Genomic DNA, 13,799 nt, shown 5'->3' on the forward strand with positions numbered 1-13,799 from the left:
TTTGGCTGCCACTTTAATGAGCTAATTTCTAATTCTATCCAACCTGCTCACTCTGAGAGAGAACATCAACATCTTCATTTCTGCCACCTGCTGCTCAGTTTCCTAGAGTCTCTTCAGTGCCACGGTCTCTAATCCGTAGCTCATGGCTAGCCTCACCAGTTTTATAAACTTTGCCCTTCATCCAAGCAGAGACTCTTCTATCACATAACGCACCAGACACCTTCTACCAGCTGTTCCAACCTGCTTTGACCAGTTTCTTCACTTCCTTACCACACTCACCACTGCTCTGAATTGTTCATCCCAAGTATTTGAAGTCGTCCACCCTCGCTAACTCTTCTCCCTGGAGCCTCACTCTTCCCCGGCCACCCCTCTCATTCACACACATATATTCTGTTTTACTTTGGCTAATCCTCATTCCTCTCTTTTCTGGTGCATGCCTCCATCTTTCTAATTGTTCCTCCACCTGCTCCCTGTTTTCACTGCAGTTCACAATACATTTGCAAACATCATGGTCCAAGGGGAATCCAGTCCAACCTCATTCTCATCCTCATCCCAGCCTATCCATTACCACAGCACACAGGAAGGGACTCCGAGCTGATCCCTGATGCGGTCCAACCGCCACCTTTTCTTTTGTCACACCTACGGCCAACCTCACCACTGTTCTGCTGCCCTCATACATGTCCTGTACTATTTGAACACATTTCTCCACCACACTAGACTTACGCATGCAGTACCACAGTTCCTCCCTTGGTACTCTATCATAGGATTTCTCTAGATCCATAAAGACACAATGTATCTCCTTCTGACCTTCTTTGTGCTTTTCCACTAGTATCCTCAAGGCAAATAATGTACCTGTGGTACTCTTTCTAGGCATGAAACCATACTGTTGCTCGCAGATACATAATTATGTCCTTAGTCTAGCCTCGTCTACTCTTTCCCATAACTTCAGTGTGTGGCTCATCAACTTTATTCTTCTATACTTCCCACAGCTCTGCAAATTGCCTTTGTTCTTAAAAAATGGGAACTACCACACTTTTCCTTCATTCTTCAGGCATCTTCTCACCCACTAGTACTCTGTTGAATAATTTGGTCAAAAACTCCACAGCCACCTTTCCAAATTGCTTCCATACCTCCACAGGTATGTCATCAGGACCAATTGGGAACAGTTTAAAGTGATGAATCGTGCGATAGTCTACAAAATATATTACTAATACCTATTGGACCAGCAGGATGTGAGTGAGTGTTCTAACGATGGCACAAAGCAGAAAAATAGGTTCACTGATCAAGAATTTAATGACTTAATTGCCAGAGGGAAAAACTGTTCGAATACCTGCTTGGCTTAACTTTCATTGATCTGTTGCGCTTTCCTGATAGAAAGAGCTGGAAGAGCTGGTGGCCAGGATGTGGAGGATGCGAAAGGATTCTGCCTGCTCTGGACCTAGTTCGCGTTGCGTACAAGTCCTCAATAGTGGGTAGAGAGGCGCCGCCAATCCGTTAGCAGATTTGATTGTCCGTTGCAGTCAGGGTTTGTCCTTTTTTGTGGCGGCCCCAAACCAGACTGTGATGGAGGTACACGGTACTGATTGGTTGATCGCTGCGTCGAATTATCCCAGCAGCTCTTGTGACAGCCCATGCTTCCTCAGAAGCCGCAAGAAGTACATCCTTTACTGGGCTTTTTTGAGGATGGAGTTGATGTCCGTCTCCCACTTCAGGCCCTCTGAGACTGTAATTCCCAAGAACTTGAAGGTCTCGACGGTTGACACATGACAGTTGGACAGCATCAGGGGCAACTTTGGTGAAGGAAGCCTCCTGAAGTCCACAATCATCGCTACAGTCTTTACGTGTTCAACGCCTGGTTGTGTTGACCACACCAGAGCTTCAGTCTTACCACTTCCTGTCGATACGCAGACTTGTCGCCGTCTTTCATGAGGCCGATGACCGCAGTGTCAGGAGTTTGAAAGTCGGATGCCACGAGGTGCAGTTGTTCGTTTAGAGCGAGAAGAGCAGAGGGGAGAGGACACAACCTTGGGGTCCCCCAGTGCTGATACTGCGCATGGATGAGGTGGTGTCCCCCAGCCTCACCTGCTGTGTCCTGCCCGTCAGGAAGTTGTAGATCCACCGGGAGATGGCAGCCGATACGCTGAGCGGGAGAAGTTTGGAGGAGAGGAGTTCAAGGATGATGGTGTTAAACACAGAGCTGAAATCCACGAACAGGAACCTCGCATCGGTACCCTCGCTGTCAAGATGTTCAAAGATGAAGGGCAGACCCATGTTGACATCATCCGCAAACCTGTTAGCTCAATAGGCAAACACACGCTATGTGACACTATGTCCCTGCCTCTTCTGGGAGGGAAAAAAAAAAAAAAAAAAAAGTGTTCACATTTCCATCCTTTTTGAAAAGTCCACCACCATCTCTCCCTCAAAGTTTCCTGGATGCCGGACTTACCCATCTTCTTCATCGCACCTGGTTCCTACACCAACATGTCTATTACAATCTGCACCAATCACAACATTCTCTTTGTCTGGGATGCTTAGCACTACTTCATCTAGTTCCTTTCAGAATTTCTTTTTCAACTCTAGGTCACATCCTACCGGTGGGGCATAGCGACGAACCACATTATACGTAACACCCTCAATTTCAAATTTTAGCCTTATCACTCGATCTGATACTCTTTTCACCTCCAAGAAATTCTTAGCCAGCTCTTCCTTTAAAATAACCCCTCCTCCATTTGTCTTCCCATCTACTCAATGGTAAAATAATTTCAACCTGCCTCTAAACTTTTAACCTTACTACCTTTCCACCTACTCTCTTGGATGCACAATATCTCATCCTTTCTCCTAATCATCATGTCAACCAACTCCTGAGATTTTCCTGCCATAATCCCAATATTCAAAGTCCATACACTCAGTTGTAAGCTCTGTGCATTGCTCTTCTTCTTCTGCCGACGAATCCACTTTCCTCCCCATTTTTGTCTTCGACCCACATTAGCTGAATTTCCACTGACGCCCTGCAGGTTAACGGTGCCGGGGGCAGGCGTTGTTAACCCGGGCCACGACCGATCCGGTATGGCATTCTTTAGAACACTCATACTTGTTTGGCACAGTTTTACGCCGGATGCCCTTCCTGACACAACCCTCTGCATTTATCCGGGTTTGGGACCGGCCTACAGATTGCACTGGTTTGTGCCCCCATAGGGCTGCATTATCTCTTTCACACACTCTCACACTCTCACACACTCTCACACACACACACAAACACACACACACACACGTAAAATGCTGCTATTTTCACCATACAAAAACAATGTCACAGCATGACAAAAGATAAGTCAATACACATATACATTCAAGCCAAAATGTCCAAGGACAAAGCAGCAGTATGTCAACTTCGGTTCACAATGATTTTGTGCTGAAAGGCAGCAATTACACATAGGCAGAGGTGTGCATGCAGCTCCTTCTCATGGCACCTCTTGCTTATCTCATGAATGCGTATTTAATTTGGTCAACTGCATTGTGACAGAAAACCTCTGTCAGCTCAACGAGAATACATGACAGCATTTATCCTAAATTTGGGCTGTCTTTGGCAGAGGTTCGGAAGAAGCTGACCAGTGAGCACCTCACGTCAGTGACAAGAAATGTTAAAGTAGCACTAGAGTGGGCCACTAAAAAATGGGTTAGAATTTGACACACCACAGGGAAGAGTACCGTTAACAAAACTGCCAAATATTAATGAATAAAATAAATCATTAAGTATATTAAATCAGGTTTCAAAACTTGAATAAAAAGGGCAACCTCTCAGCTCTCAGATGCTATGGGCATGTTGAATTGATGAGCCGAAAGGAATGGAACATACTGACGGGATGATATTTTATATAATGTAAACTCAAGTTAGGAGGCTGAATTTAAAAACTGAATGGTTATTGTGGAGTACAATCATAAAAATAAGCCCAGAAGTCAACTAAACCTCGTTGTTGGTGACAAAAAAAAAAAAAAAAAAAAAAAAAAATCACACCCGAACAAGACAGCTGATGACACCGGCTTGGTAGGAGGAAGCCCAGGTAGTTAGATAGTCAGCACAGTCCCATTTGCTGGTGTCAAGTTTTCCATGAAGCCATGTGGTCTTTGATGAAAGTTTACAAAATTCATTCATTTTCTGGAACGCTTCTCGTCATTAGGGTCGTCGGATCTTAATTATCTGCAAGTAAGAGGCAGGGTACACCCTGAACTGGTCCCCTGCCAAACGCAGGGCATATATAAACCGTTCACACTCACATTCACACCTATGGCCAATTTTTAATCTTCAATAACCAACCGTGTATGTTTTCAGGATGTGAGAGGAAACCGGAGTACCCGGAGAAAACACACATAGGCACAGGGAGAACATGAAAAATTAATATGGGTGAGGCCAGATTTGAACCTGGGACCTCAGAACTGTGAGGTTGAGGTCCTAACCAGTCAGTCACCTTGCCAACCCAGTTTACAAAACTACCAGTCGTGAAATGCATGCTACAGTTTTGGTGTTGATGTGCAGCACCGCATCTGCATGTTTTTAAATTAGAAGAATGTACAGTGAAGAAAATAAGTATTTCAACACCCTGCTATATTGCAAGTTCTCCCACTTAGAAATCATGGAGGGGTCTGAAATGTTCATCGTAGGTGTATGTCCACTGTGAGAGAGAATATCTAAGAAGAAAAATCCAGAATTCACAATGTATGATTTTTTTAACGATTTATTTTTGTGAAATAGCTGCAAGTCAGTACTTGAGAAAAACAAGATTAATATTTGGTACAGTAGCCGTTGTTTGCAGTTACAGAGGTCAAACGTTTCCTGTAGTTGTTCACCAGGTTTGCACACACTGCAGGAGGGATTTTGGCCCACTCCTCCACACAGATCCTCTCTAGCTGAGACAGGTTTGTAGGCTGTTGCTGAGACACACAGAATTTCAGCTCCTTCCAAAGATTTTCTATTGGGTTTAGGTCTGGAGACTGGCTACGCCACACCAGAAGAACCTTGATATGCTTCTTATGGAGCCACTCCTTGGTTTTCCTGGCTGTGTGCTTTGGATCATTGTCAAGTTGAAAGACCCAGCCACGACCCATCTTCAATGCTCTGACTGAGGGAAAGAGGTTGTTCCGCAAAATCTCACAATACATGGATGCGGCCATCCTCTCCTTTATACAGTGCAGTCATCCTGTCCCATGTGCAGAAAAACACCCCCAAAGCATGATGCTACCATCCCCAAGCTTCACAGGAGGGATGGTGTTCTTGGGATGGAATTCGTGATTCGTCTTTCTCCAAACACAGTTAGTGGATTTATGACCAAAAAGTTCCCTTTTGGTCTCATCTGACCACTAAACCTTCTCCCATGACTCCTCTGTATCATCCAAATGGTCATTGGCAAAGTTAAGATGGGCCTTGACATGTGCTGGTTTAAGCAGGGGAACCTTTTGTGCCATCCATGATTTCAAACCAAGACGTCTTAGTGTATTACCAACAGTCACCTTGGAAACGGTGGTCACAGCTCTTTTCAGGTCATTGACATCTTTGATATCTTGCATGGGGCTTCAGTCCGATTGAGATTGACTGTCATGTTTAGCTTCTTCCATTTTCTAAATGATTGCTCCAACAGTGGACCTTTTTTCACCTAGCTGCTTGACAATTTTTCTGTAGCCCTTTCCAGCCATGTGGAGTTGTACAATTTTGTCTCTGGTGTCTTTGGACATCTCTTTGGTCTTGGCCATGCTACAAGTTTGAGTCTTACTTATTGTATGGGTTGGACAGGTGTCTTTATGCAGCTAACAACCTCACATAGGTGCATCTGATTCAGGATAATACATGGAGTGGAGGTGGACTTTTAAAGGCGGAACATCACGTCTTTGAGGGTCATAATTCTAGATGATAGACAGGTGTTTAAATACTTATTTGCAGCTGTATCATACAAATTGTTAAAAAAAAAAACATACATTGTGATACACCTCCATTGAAAATTTGAGATCACTCCGTGATTTCTAAGTGGGATGACTTGCAATATAGCAGGGTGTTGAAATACTTACTTTCTTCACTGTACATATTTACATAAAAATGTAAACATATGTATAGTATACTGTATGTAAATCCATCACTTTTTTCATTTTCTCATGTTTTGGGATCTTAAAAAAACATCACTGAGCTTTTCTGAAAATTGAGGCATCCAGCGAAAATGTTCAGAGGAGTGGTAAATGGTGAAGTGGCAAATGAGGGTTGGTATAGGCGCTAACCACAGGTAACTCACAAATGAGCAGCCAAATGAAATGACATCACTTTGTATTTCATGTAATGAAGGAGGGAACTCGCGCTCAGAAGTATATGCCGCAGCCACTTGATGTTATGGGGCTGTATTTTAGTCACGGCCAAAAAATTAGGAAAATTCAAATGCTGAAAAACATACTTAAACTACAGTATAACTCAACAATTTGGCACTATTATGTCTTTGCATGTTTTCAGCACTTCAAAATGTGATCCAAGTGGGTAACAAGTGTTTTTCCTTGTATTTGTGCAATAGCACTCCAAGCTCTGCTTTCGTGCGACTGCACCCGTGGTAAGTTGTCTCATGCTATTGAGGCTATCGATTTGCTGGTAACAATGACTCGTGTGCATCGAATGGTGAGTTTGGCTAGCAGAATCCACTGCAGATGACTGCTCGCATAGCCTCGTGAGCTGTGGACTCTGAAGTGATGGTATGTAACATGTCTTTGCAGGAGGAAGGGGCTAGCTCCCACACACGCAACTTGTCGAAAGACAGTTCATCACTGGCTGACTGGCAGCTTCTTGGTTACTGGACTTTAAGAGACCATATGAATTGAGCACTGTTACACATTTTTTTTAAACTACTATGACTAAAACCAACGGGTGCCATGCCATTTTTGATATCCCAAAACCTCGGTACTGCTACTATCACCACATCAATAAATGATTTTATTTTTATAAGTTTGACAACTGTGTACAAAGTGTAAATCTTTGTTTGCACAGCTCTTGTGACATTGCTACTGTCTTGTTTCTCTATTTACACCCCAGTAACCATCATCAAAAACTACTCGTGATGAATAAAATCCTAAAACGAAGCAACAGGAATCAAAAGACATACAACAGGAGTGTTTCTTCAAAAAGATTCAAACAGCTTTTTCCTTCACAATCAATGATGTGGCTTCTTAGAAAGAGAATGAGTGCATCTTGACCCCAGGAACCATAACTCCCAGCACAACTTAGCAAGGTATCTTTTCTTGTACTTGAGCCAATCAGAAGCTAAATAAAACTGAAACACAAAAGTTAAAACATCAAAAGATACAACATGAAATGCTGCATCAAACGCATGCCATTTTCTTATTGAAAATATGACATTTCATTCATCTCATTGAGATTTTTTTATATACATTTGTTCATCAGTTTAATTAGTATTTCCTAGTTAATATTTATTCTTTGGCATGTTTTATTACCTTTTAAAGAGACATATTGCTGCATTGAGGAAAAAGGAAAAAAGTCTCGATTCACATACACTGTATATTCATGCACAAACATTTTAACCATATTTTACCCGTCCATCGTCTTTTACTTCTTCACAGGTGAAAAGAAACTTCTCGCTTGGTGGATATTTATTTAAAAAAAAATAAAAATAGTTGACTCAAAAAAATATCTTGAAATATGCTTTAAATGTGTAGTACCAAATGAATGATTCACGGCGCAATTCCATGGTACCATGACATTAGTTAAAAAGGTGACGTGGATGAAGTTGTCAAATGTCACTGCACTGATCAGTCAGTCAACCACATAAGTTTGTAACCTTGAGATTTCTTGTGATGCTTTCAAAGAGACAATGCAGTCAGAGAGTTTTATTTAAAGAGATCACAAGGCTTCCGCGAACAAGGCATTGTTCCGTTTGATTGGCTTGGCCTCACATTGTGTTAAAGAACTAAAGGAGGCACACACACGCACACGCACACGCATGCACGCACACGCACAATTATACTCCATTGTGGTGTTCTCTGTGGACTCCTGGTTCAATAGGATTTAGAGAACAATGTCTAAAGGATATAGGAGGTCAGGATGAGAGATGGGGGGGGGGGGCTTTGTCTGCTCTATTGCCCACATGGAGGTGTTCAGTCAATCACATATGTTAGATACACTACACAAGTACACGCGAACTCACAAAATGTCAAACTAGCATGTTTATATCTGCAGAGAGGCACAAAGTTTTGGAAAGGAATGCAAATAACTTTAATGAGTGTGTCACATTTGTGTGAATATGAAACTTCCTCCACTTCAGACTATGTTTTTCATATTCATGCTGTAATTTGAGGATTTTTAAAGTGGTAAATGATTAAACGAAGGGCATGGTTAGCCAAATAGCATAATTGCGTAGTTCATTACGTTACAAGATCAATTAAATAAATATTTATTTGCTTACTTAAATGTGTGTTTTTTCTTTATGTCCATTCTCATTCATCCAGTTCACGGTAATCCACAAAGCTTTTATTGAAACAACTGGACTTGTTGAATTTCTTTGTTCTTGCTTTCCAAACATATTTAAAATGGCTCAAGCAATTAATATTTTATGCCGATAATACTTGATAAAACAAACAGAAGATTTCAACTAAGTTAGCCGTATTTTCACCCATGCAAACAATGTGCTTGTAAGGGTTCCACAGAGGTGGGGGGCAATTAGTCAGTTACCTTTCAACCAGCATGAACCCGTTCACCTGGAAAGACAAAACCTCCATCAAAAAAATGGCAAAGGAGGGAGGTGGGGACCGCAAGGGTCAAAGGTGAAATACCTACCACTCCTTCGGTTATCATGTGAGTTTGGGGGCACATATGTGTTTTTGTATTTACATCATGTGTGTGTGTGGCACTGATAGACAGCATGTCTGACATTTTACTAAACATTTGCATTCAGTGTAAGAAAGACAAAGAAAAACAGACAAAGAAAGAATGAAAGAGAAAGAACTAAATAAAAAGAGCTCACAACTTGTGCTGAATAATTTTCAAAAATAAACTACCAGTAATTGTGATTTTATGACTCACAATTCATGTGATTATTGTTGAAAAACAAATAACTTAATCACAATAAAAATATCAGAATTACATACATACATACATTCTTTCTCAAAAGGTTAGGCTTGTGTTAAGATAAAAGAGAAATAAAGTGCCCTGCGATTGGCTGACGACCAGTTCAGGGTGTACCCTGCCTCTCGCCAGAGTCAGCTGGGATAGGCTCCAGCAAGCCAGAGACCCTAGTGAGGACAATCAGCATGGAACATAAATGGGAAGACAAATGAAGCATGAATTCAGATGTAGAGCACTTTAGTTAGCTATTTCAATTACAGTTGTAAACTTAAAGAACAAAAAAATGTCCCAATGAAATTGACGAGATGAAAGGCCAGAACTTCCAGGCTTTATATAACGTCAGCTACAACACACACACACACACACACACACCACACACACACACCACACACACACACACAACACACACACACACACACACACACACACGCACACACGCACACGCACACACGCACACGCACACACGCACACGCGCACACACGCACACGCGCACACACACACACAAATAAAATGCTTTGCTCTTGGACAGTGTCTGTTAAACGTGGGAATACAGTCCAAAAACTACACGGTTGTGAGAGTGAATAAAAAAAGTGATGAATTCATACAATACTACATCCATCCATTTTCTGAGCCGCTTATCCTCACAGGGGTTGTGGGAGTGCTGGAGCCTACACCAGCTGTCAATGGGCAGGAGGTGGGGTACACCTTGAACTGGTCGCTAGCCAATCACAGGGCACATGGAGACAGACAACATTCGCACTCACAATCATACTTGGGGGCAATTTAGAGTCTCCAATGATTGTATGTTTTTGATGTGGGAGGAAACTGCAGTACCTGGTGAAAACTCATGCAGGAACAGGGAGAACATCCAAACTCCACACAGGCGGGGCCGGATTGAACCCCGGTCCTCAGAAGCATGAGGCCAACGATCTAACAAGGTACACCACCATCCCACCTGAGTAATATATTATTTAATAAGGTTACGTTCGACAGCGCAAACTTGCCCACACACCAGGCGCATAGTTGGGTGGCAGGGCTGAAATTACTAGCCTGCAAAGGAGGTATGTAGGATGAGTAAAACGGCTACTTGCTGAGGACTCATTTTACAGTAGATCCCCATATTCTTTGTTAAAAGATGCACGGGCTCTTAATGGTCTGTATATCACTATCAAGAATGATTTGGAAATTATATTAAAAGATACCAAATGATTTTGAATGATGTGGAATGAAGCTGAAGAGGTTGAAGTTGGAACACTTTGAATTTGTCAAGAAATGTGAAAACGAGAGGGAATTTGGGGATTTATTTTGAAAAGATGGCACAACTTTGGAATGGGAATCTGCTTAACAATTCACTTCTGGTTTAAATTGTGTTCAATTTGGGGCACTTCTGAGTCACCTCCTGCTCCTTTCGGTGTACCTCCATGTTACCTCCTATTCAATTTGGGGTAATTATGGGTCCCCTCCTGTCCATTTGGGTAATTTCCGTTCATTTTGATGTACTTCTGGGTAACTTCCCGTTCATTTCAAAGCACTTTCTGTTCATTGTAGGGATGGGAATAGTTGTTCAATGGATGATTTGAATACACTGAGAAAAGTTGAAGTTTGAACAGTTTGAAATCAAGAAATAAGGAACCTGGAGGTATTTATGTATACATGTTGAATGTCAGGCTTTTGGAAAATATTTTGCCGTTGGAATGATTTGAATTGGGTGATAAATGCTGCAGAAAGAGGTAATGAGGTAGAATATAGTGCAATGTAGGAAATTATGGGTATTATAACATGGGAAAACGTGAAATGTGGGTGGAGATTGTGGAATTGGGAGAATGTGAAAAATCTTTTGGAAGTTGGAATGGTTTGAAGAAATGTTCAAGGAGGAGGGAATAATGTAGAATAGGTCGTTGTGGGAAATGGTAATCCCTTTCACTAAAATAGCACTTTTCTGGTCAGTGAAGGTGCTTTACAATTTCACACATTCCGGAAGCTTGGCTAGCATTCTACACCTCCAGCTCCGGTAGGGAATTAATGAACTTTTTTTTTTTTCCCAGAAAGTAACTTGTAACTTTTAAGTTTGTTTAAAACTAGTGTCACTTTTTAAAAAATTCTTTTTATATGGGAATAAAATGGGACAGGTTTTTTTTTCCAGCAAATGAAAATAGTGATGTAACATATACCTTTTTCATTTAAATTTTTTGTAAAACAAAATGAAAATTTTCTCAAACATAAACCCAATGATGGACCATAAACAAAGTCATATGTGGAAGTATTTAAGATGTGTTTTGTGATGTTTGTGAAAAAAATGGTAAAGAGGATTGTGACAACACAATGAACCTGATGAAACCGCAAAGGTTAAACCACAACACACAATACAAAGAATTTAGGCAGGTCATGGACAAAAGAGCAGAGCACAGTGTAGTTCTCACAGTGATGCAAGCTTATGCGATCCAATTACAGATGGAGAAAATGTGGACCTTTAAGTGGTGAGAAGTATTGTTATGAAATAAGTAACCAAATAAATAAATGCTTCAAGAAATAGATGTAGACGTACATCTTGGAGTAATGTGTGTATTACAGAGATAATCTCACACGGGCAAATTCAGATACAGTTTCCTAAAGAATTGGGGGGGGGGGGAATTCCTCCATCCACTCTCTGTACCGCTTTTCCTCACTCGGGTTGAAGATGTGCTGGAAACTAAGCCAACCGACTTTCGGCGAGAGGCAGCGTATACCCTGATTGCTAGCCAGCCAATCAGAGGGGACATATAGACAACCACTACCATTCATGCTCAAGTACATTTTAGATGCGCATTTAAGAATATTATATATATATATATATATATATATATATATATATATATATATATATATATTTTTTTTTTTTTTTTTTTTTAAGATGCTGAAGATATACTGGTCTGTTTTTTTTTTTTTTTTGGGGGGGGGGTGCTTGTGCGCGAAGGGCCACAATTCGGTGCTACGCCCCTGAGCAAGGGAGTCCTGACATACATGGACTACATTCAGCAAAAGAAACTTTCAAGAGCTATTAACAACACATTGCGCTGCTACTAAGAACCCGAAATTCGACAAACAACTGAAGGAAACAAAATAGAAGTTTGAAAAAAACTTGATTTTAGTGGACTGAATTCAGTCACTTGCGACTATCAACTAAAACATCATCATCATTGAAATCACTACTTCGGGGGCAAGTTGCAAGCCTCGTTTTTCTGGCAGATTTATTACTCAAAATAAAGCCGTGACAAAAAAATGTACGTTTAAACATGACCTCAGTGGCAAAATTCGTTCACAATATTGGCTGGACTGCGTTAAAATGTCACAAAACCCATCGAAGATCAAACACTGAAACAGTAAACAATGAGTTCCAAACGCCAACTGGTGTTCAGATGAATTCAAGCGTGTAGTGAAAAAAGTGACACTCACCAGGCAGTGCTGGTGCGTTTCTAAACTCCTCAAGAAAACAACAACAACAACAACAAAAAACTTCCGTCGACCTCCTCGTCTTCTTTCTCCAAGCTAGCCAAACCACATCGGTGCTGAGACGCGAGTGGTTTAGTCCCCGCTCGCTTTTCTCCAGTTCTCCGGAGGAGGATATACAGTACAGTTTCGCCTTGAGCTCCTAGTGTCACACCGGAACATACGGCACCGTCCTCCTCTCATCTGCGGCCAGCTCACCTCCCACTTAAAGGGCGAGGCTGTGGGGACAACCAGAGCGGGGGCGGGGGAGCAAAGAAAGGACCAGGTTAACTTGGGTCCATATCAACTGTCAATGGGTTCTGGTCACATTTACACACAGGACTAAGCATTAACTACTGTTGATTTTTGGACATTTGATAGTTTCCTTTTAATCCAATATTCCAGCAGTCCACCATTTCCATTTATCCATAAATCCATCCACCCATTTTCTGAGCCGCTTATCCTCACAAGTGGCGCAGGCACTTCCATTTACTGTTGGCAGAGAGAGAGGCCTCACTATATTTCATAAGCAGAGGGGTTCAAGCCCCCAGTAGAAGCAAGGTTGTGATTAGACATAGCAAAAGAGCACATTTCAGAAATAGCGATAATGGATGAAGAAATTGGACAGATTTAACAAAGATACAAACTTATGTGTGTATGACACATACAAATGTGTATATGTACGTTTATGTGCGTGCATGCTTGTGTGTAACAGAGGCCAGCGAGCTGACAGTCCGTACATAGAAAGTGGCGCAGAAAGAACAGATGTTTTTGAAAAACTTGAAATATAATAAATGGAAGCTTTTCAAAATCATTGGTTCTTTCCTAGTGGAGAGAATGTTACTTGGAAAAAAATCATAAAGCTAAGCTACTTCAAAGCTACTTCAGTTGGGTTGAACCTTAATAAATGGACACTATTGGAGAATGAATGAAAACTTAAAAGTCCCATGTCATCAATGGTTTAAACATAGTTTGAATAATTTTTCATGTCATTTAATTGGGTTTGTAAGAAATGTAGGTTTTAAATGCCCAGGATTCTCTTTTCAAGCTATTTTACTTGGTCTCTTACACCTGGTAACTGAGGATATTTTACACCTGGCAATTGGATTTCTCATTAATATTGCTAGAGAGGAGGATGGACAAGATAGGCTTTGATGAAAAAGATGACACGCTGCGGCGTCCCCTAACAGGACAACCCGAAAGAAAAAAAAGAAGATTATGAATTGAAAAAAAA

The 13,799-nt window shown here is 41.3% G+C and overlaps 1 protein-coding gene across 6 annotated transcripts in view; it reads right to left on the reverse strand.

Annotated features, from left to right (window-relative positions):
- The window catches only part of LOC133507221 (transcription factor SOX-13-like), a 71,477-nt gene extending 58,689 nt beyond the window's left edge, over nt 1–12,788 (reverse strand). For 5 of the 6 annotated variants that reach the window (XM_061832046.1, XM_061832048.1, XM_061832045.1 and 2 more), the window contains exon 1: nt 12,533–12,787. The gene's annotated coding sequence lies outside the window, so the exon portion shown is untranslated. Of the gene's footprint in view, nt 1–12,532 lie in introns of all 6 variants that reach the window. The other variant, XM_061832049.1, reaches the window with a different exon arrangement.
- Between the last annotated feature and the right edge of the window lie 1,011 nt (nt 12,789–13,799).

Source organism: Syngnathoides biaculeatus, chromosome 10 (genome assembly GCF_019802595.1).
Source record: "Syngnathoides biaculeatus isolate LvHL_M chromosome 10, ASM1980259v1, whole genome shotgun sequence".
NCBI lineage: Eukaryota > Metazoa > Chordata > Actinopteri > Syngnathiformes > Syngnathidae > Syngnathoides > Syngnathoides biaculeatus.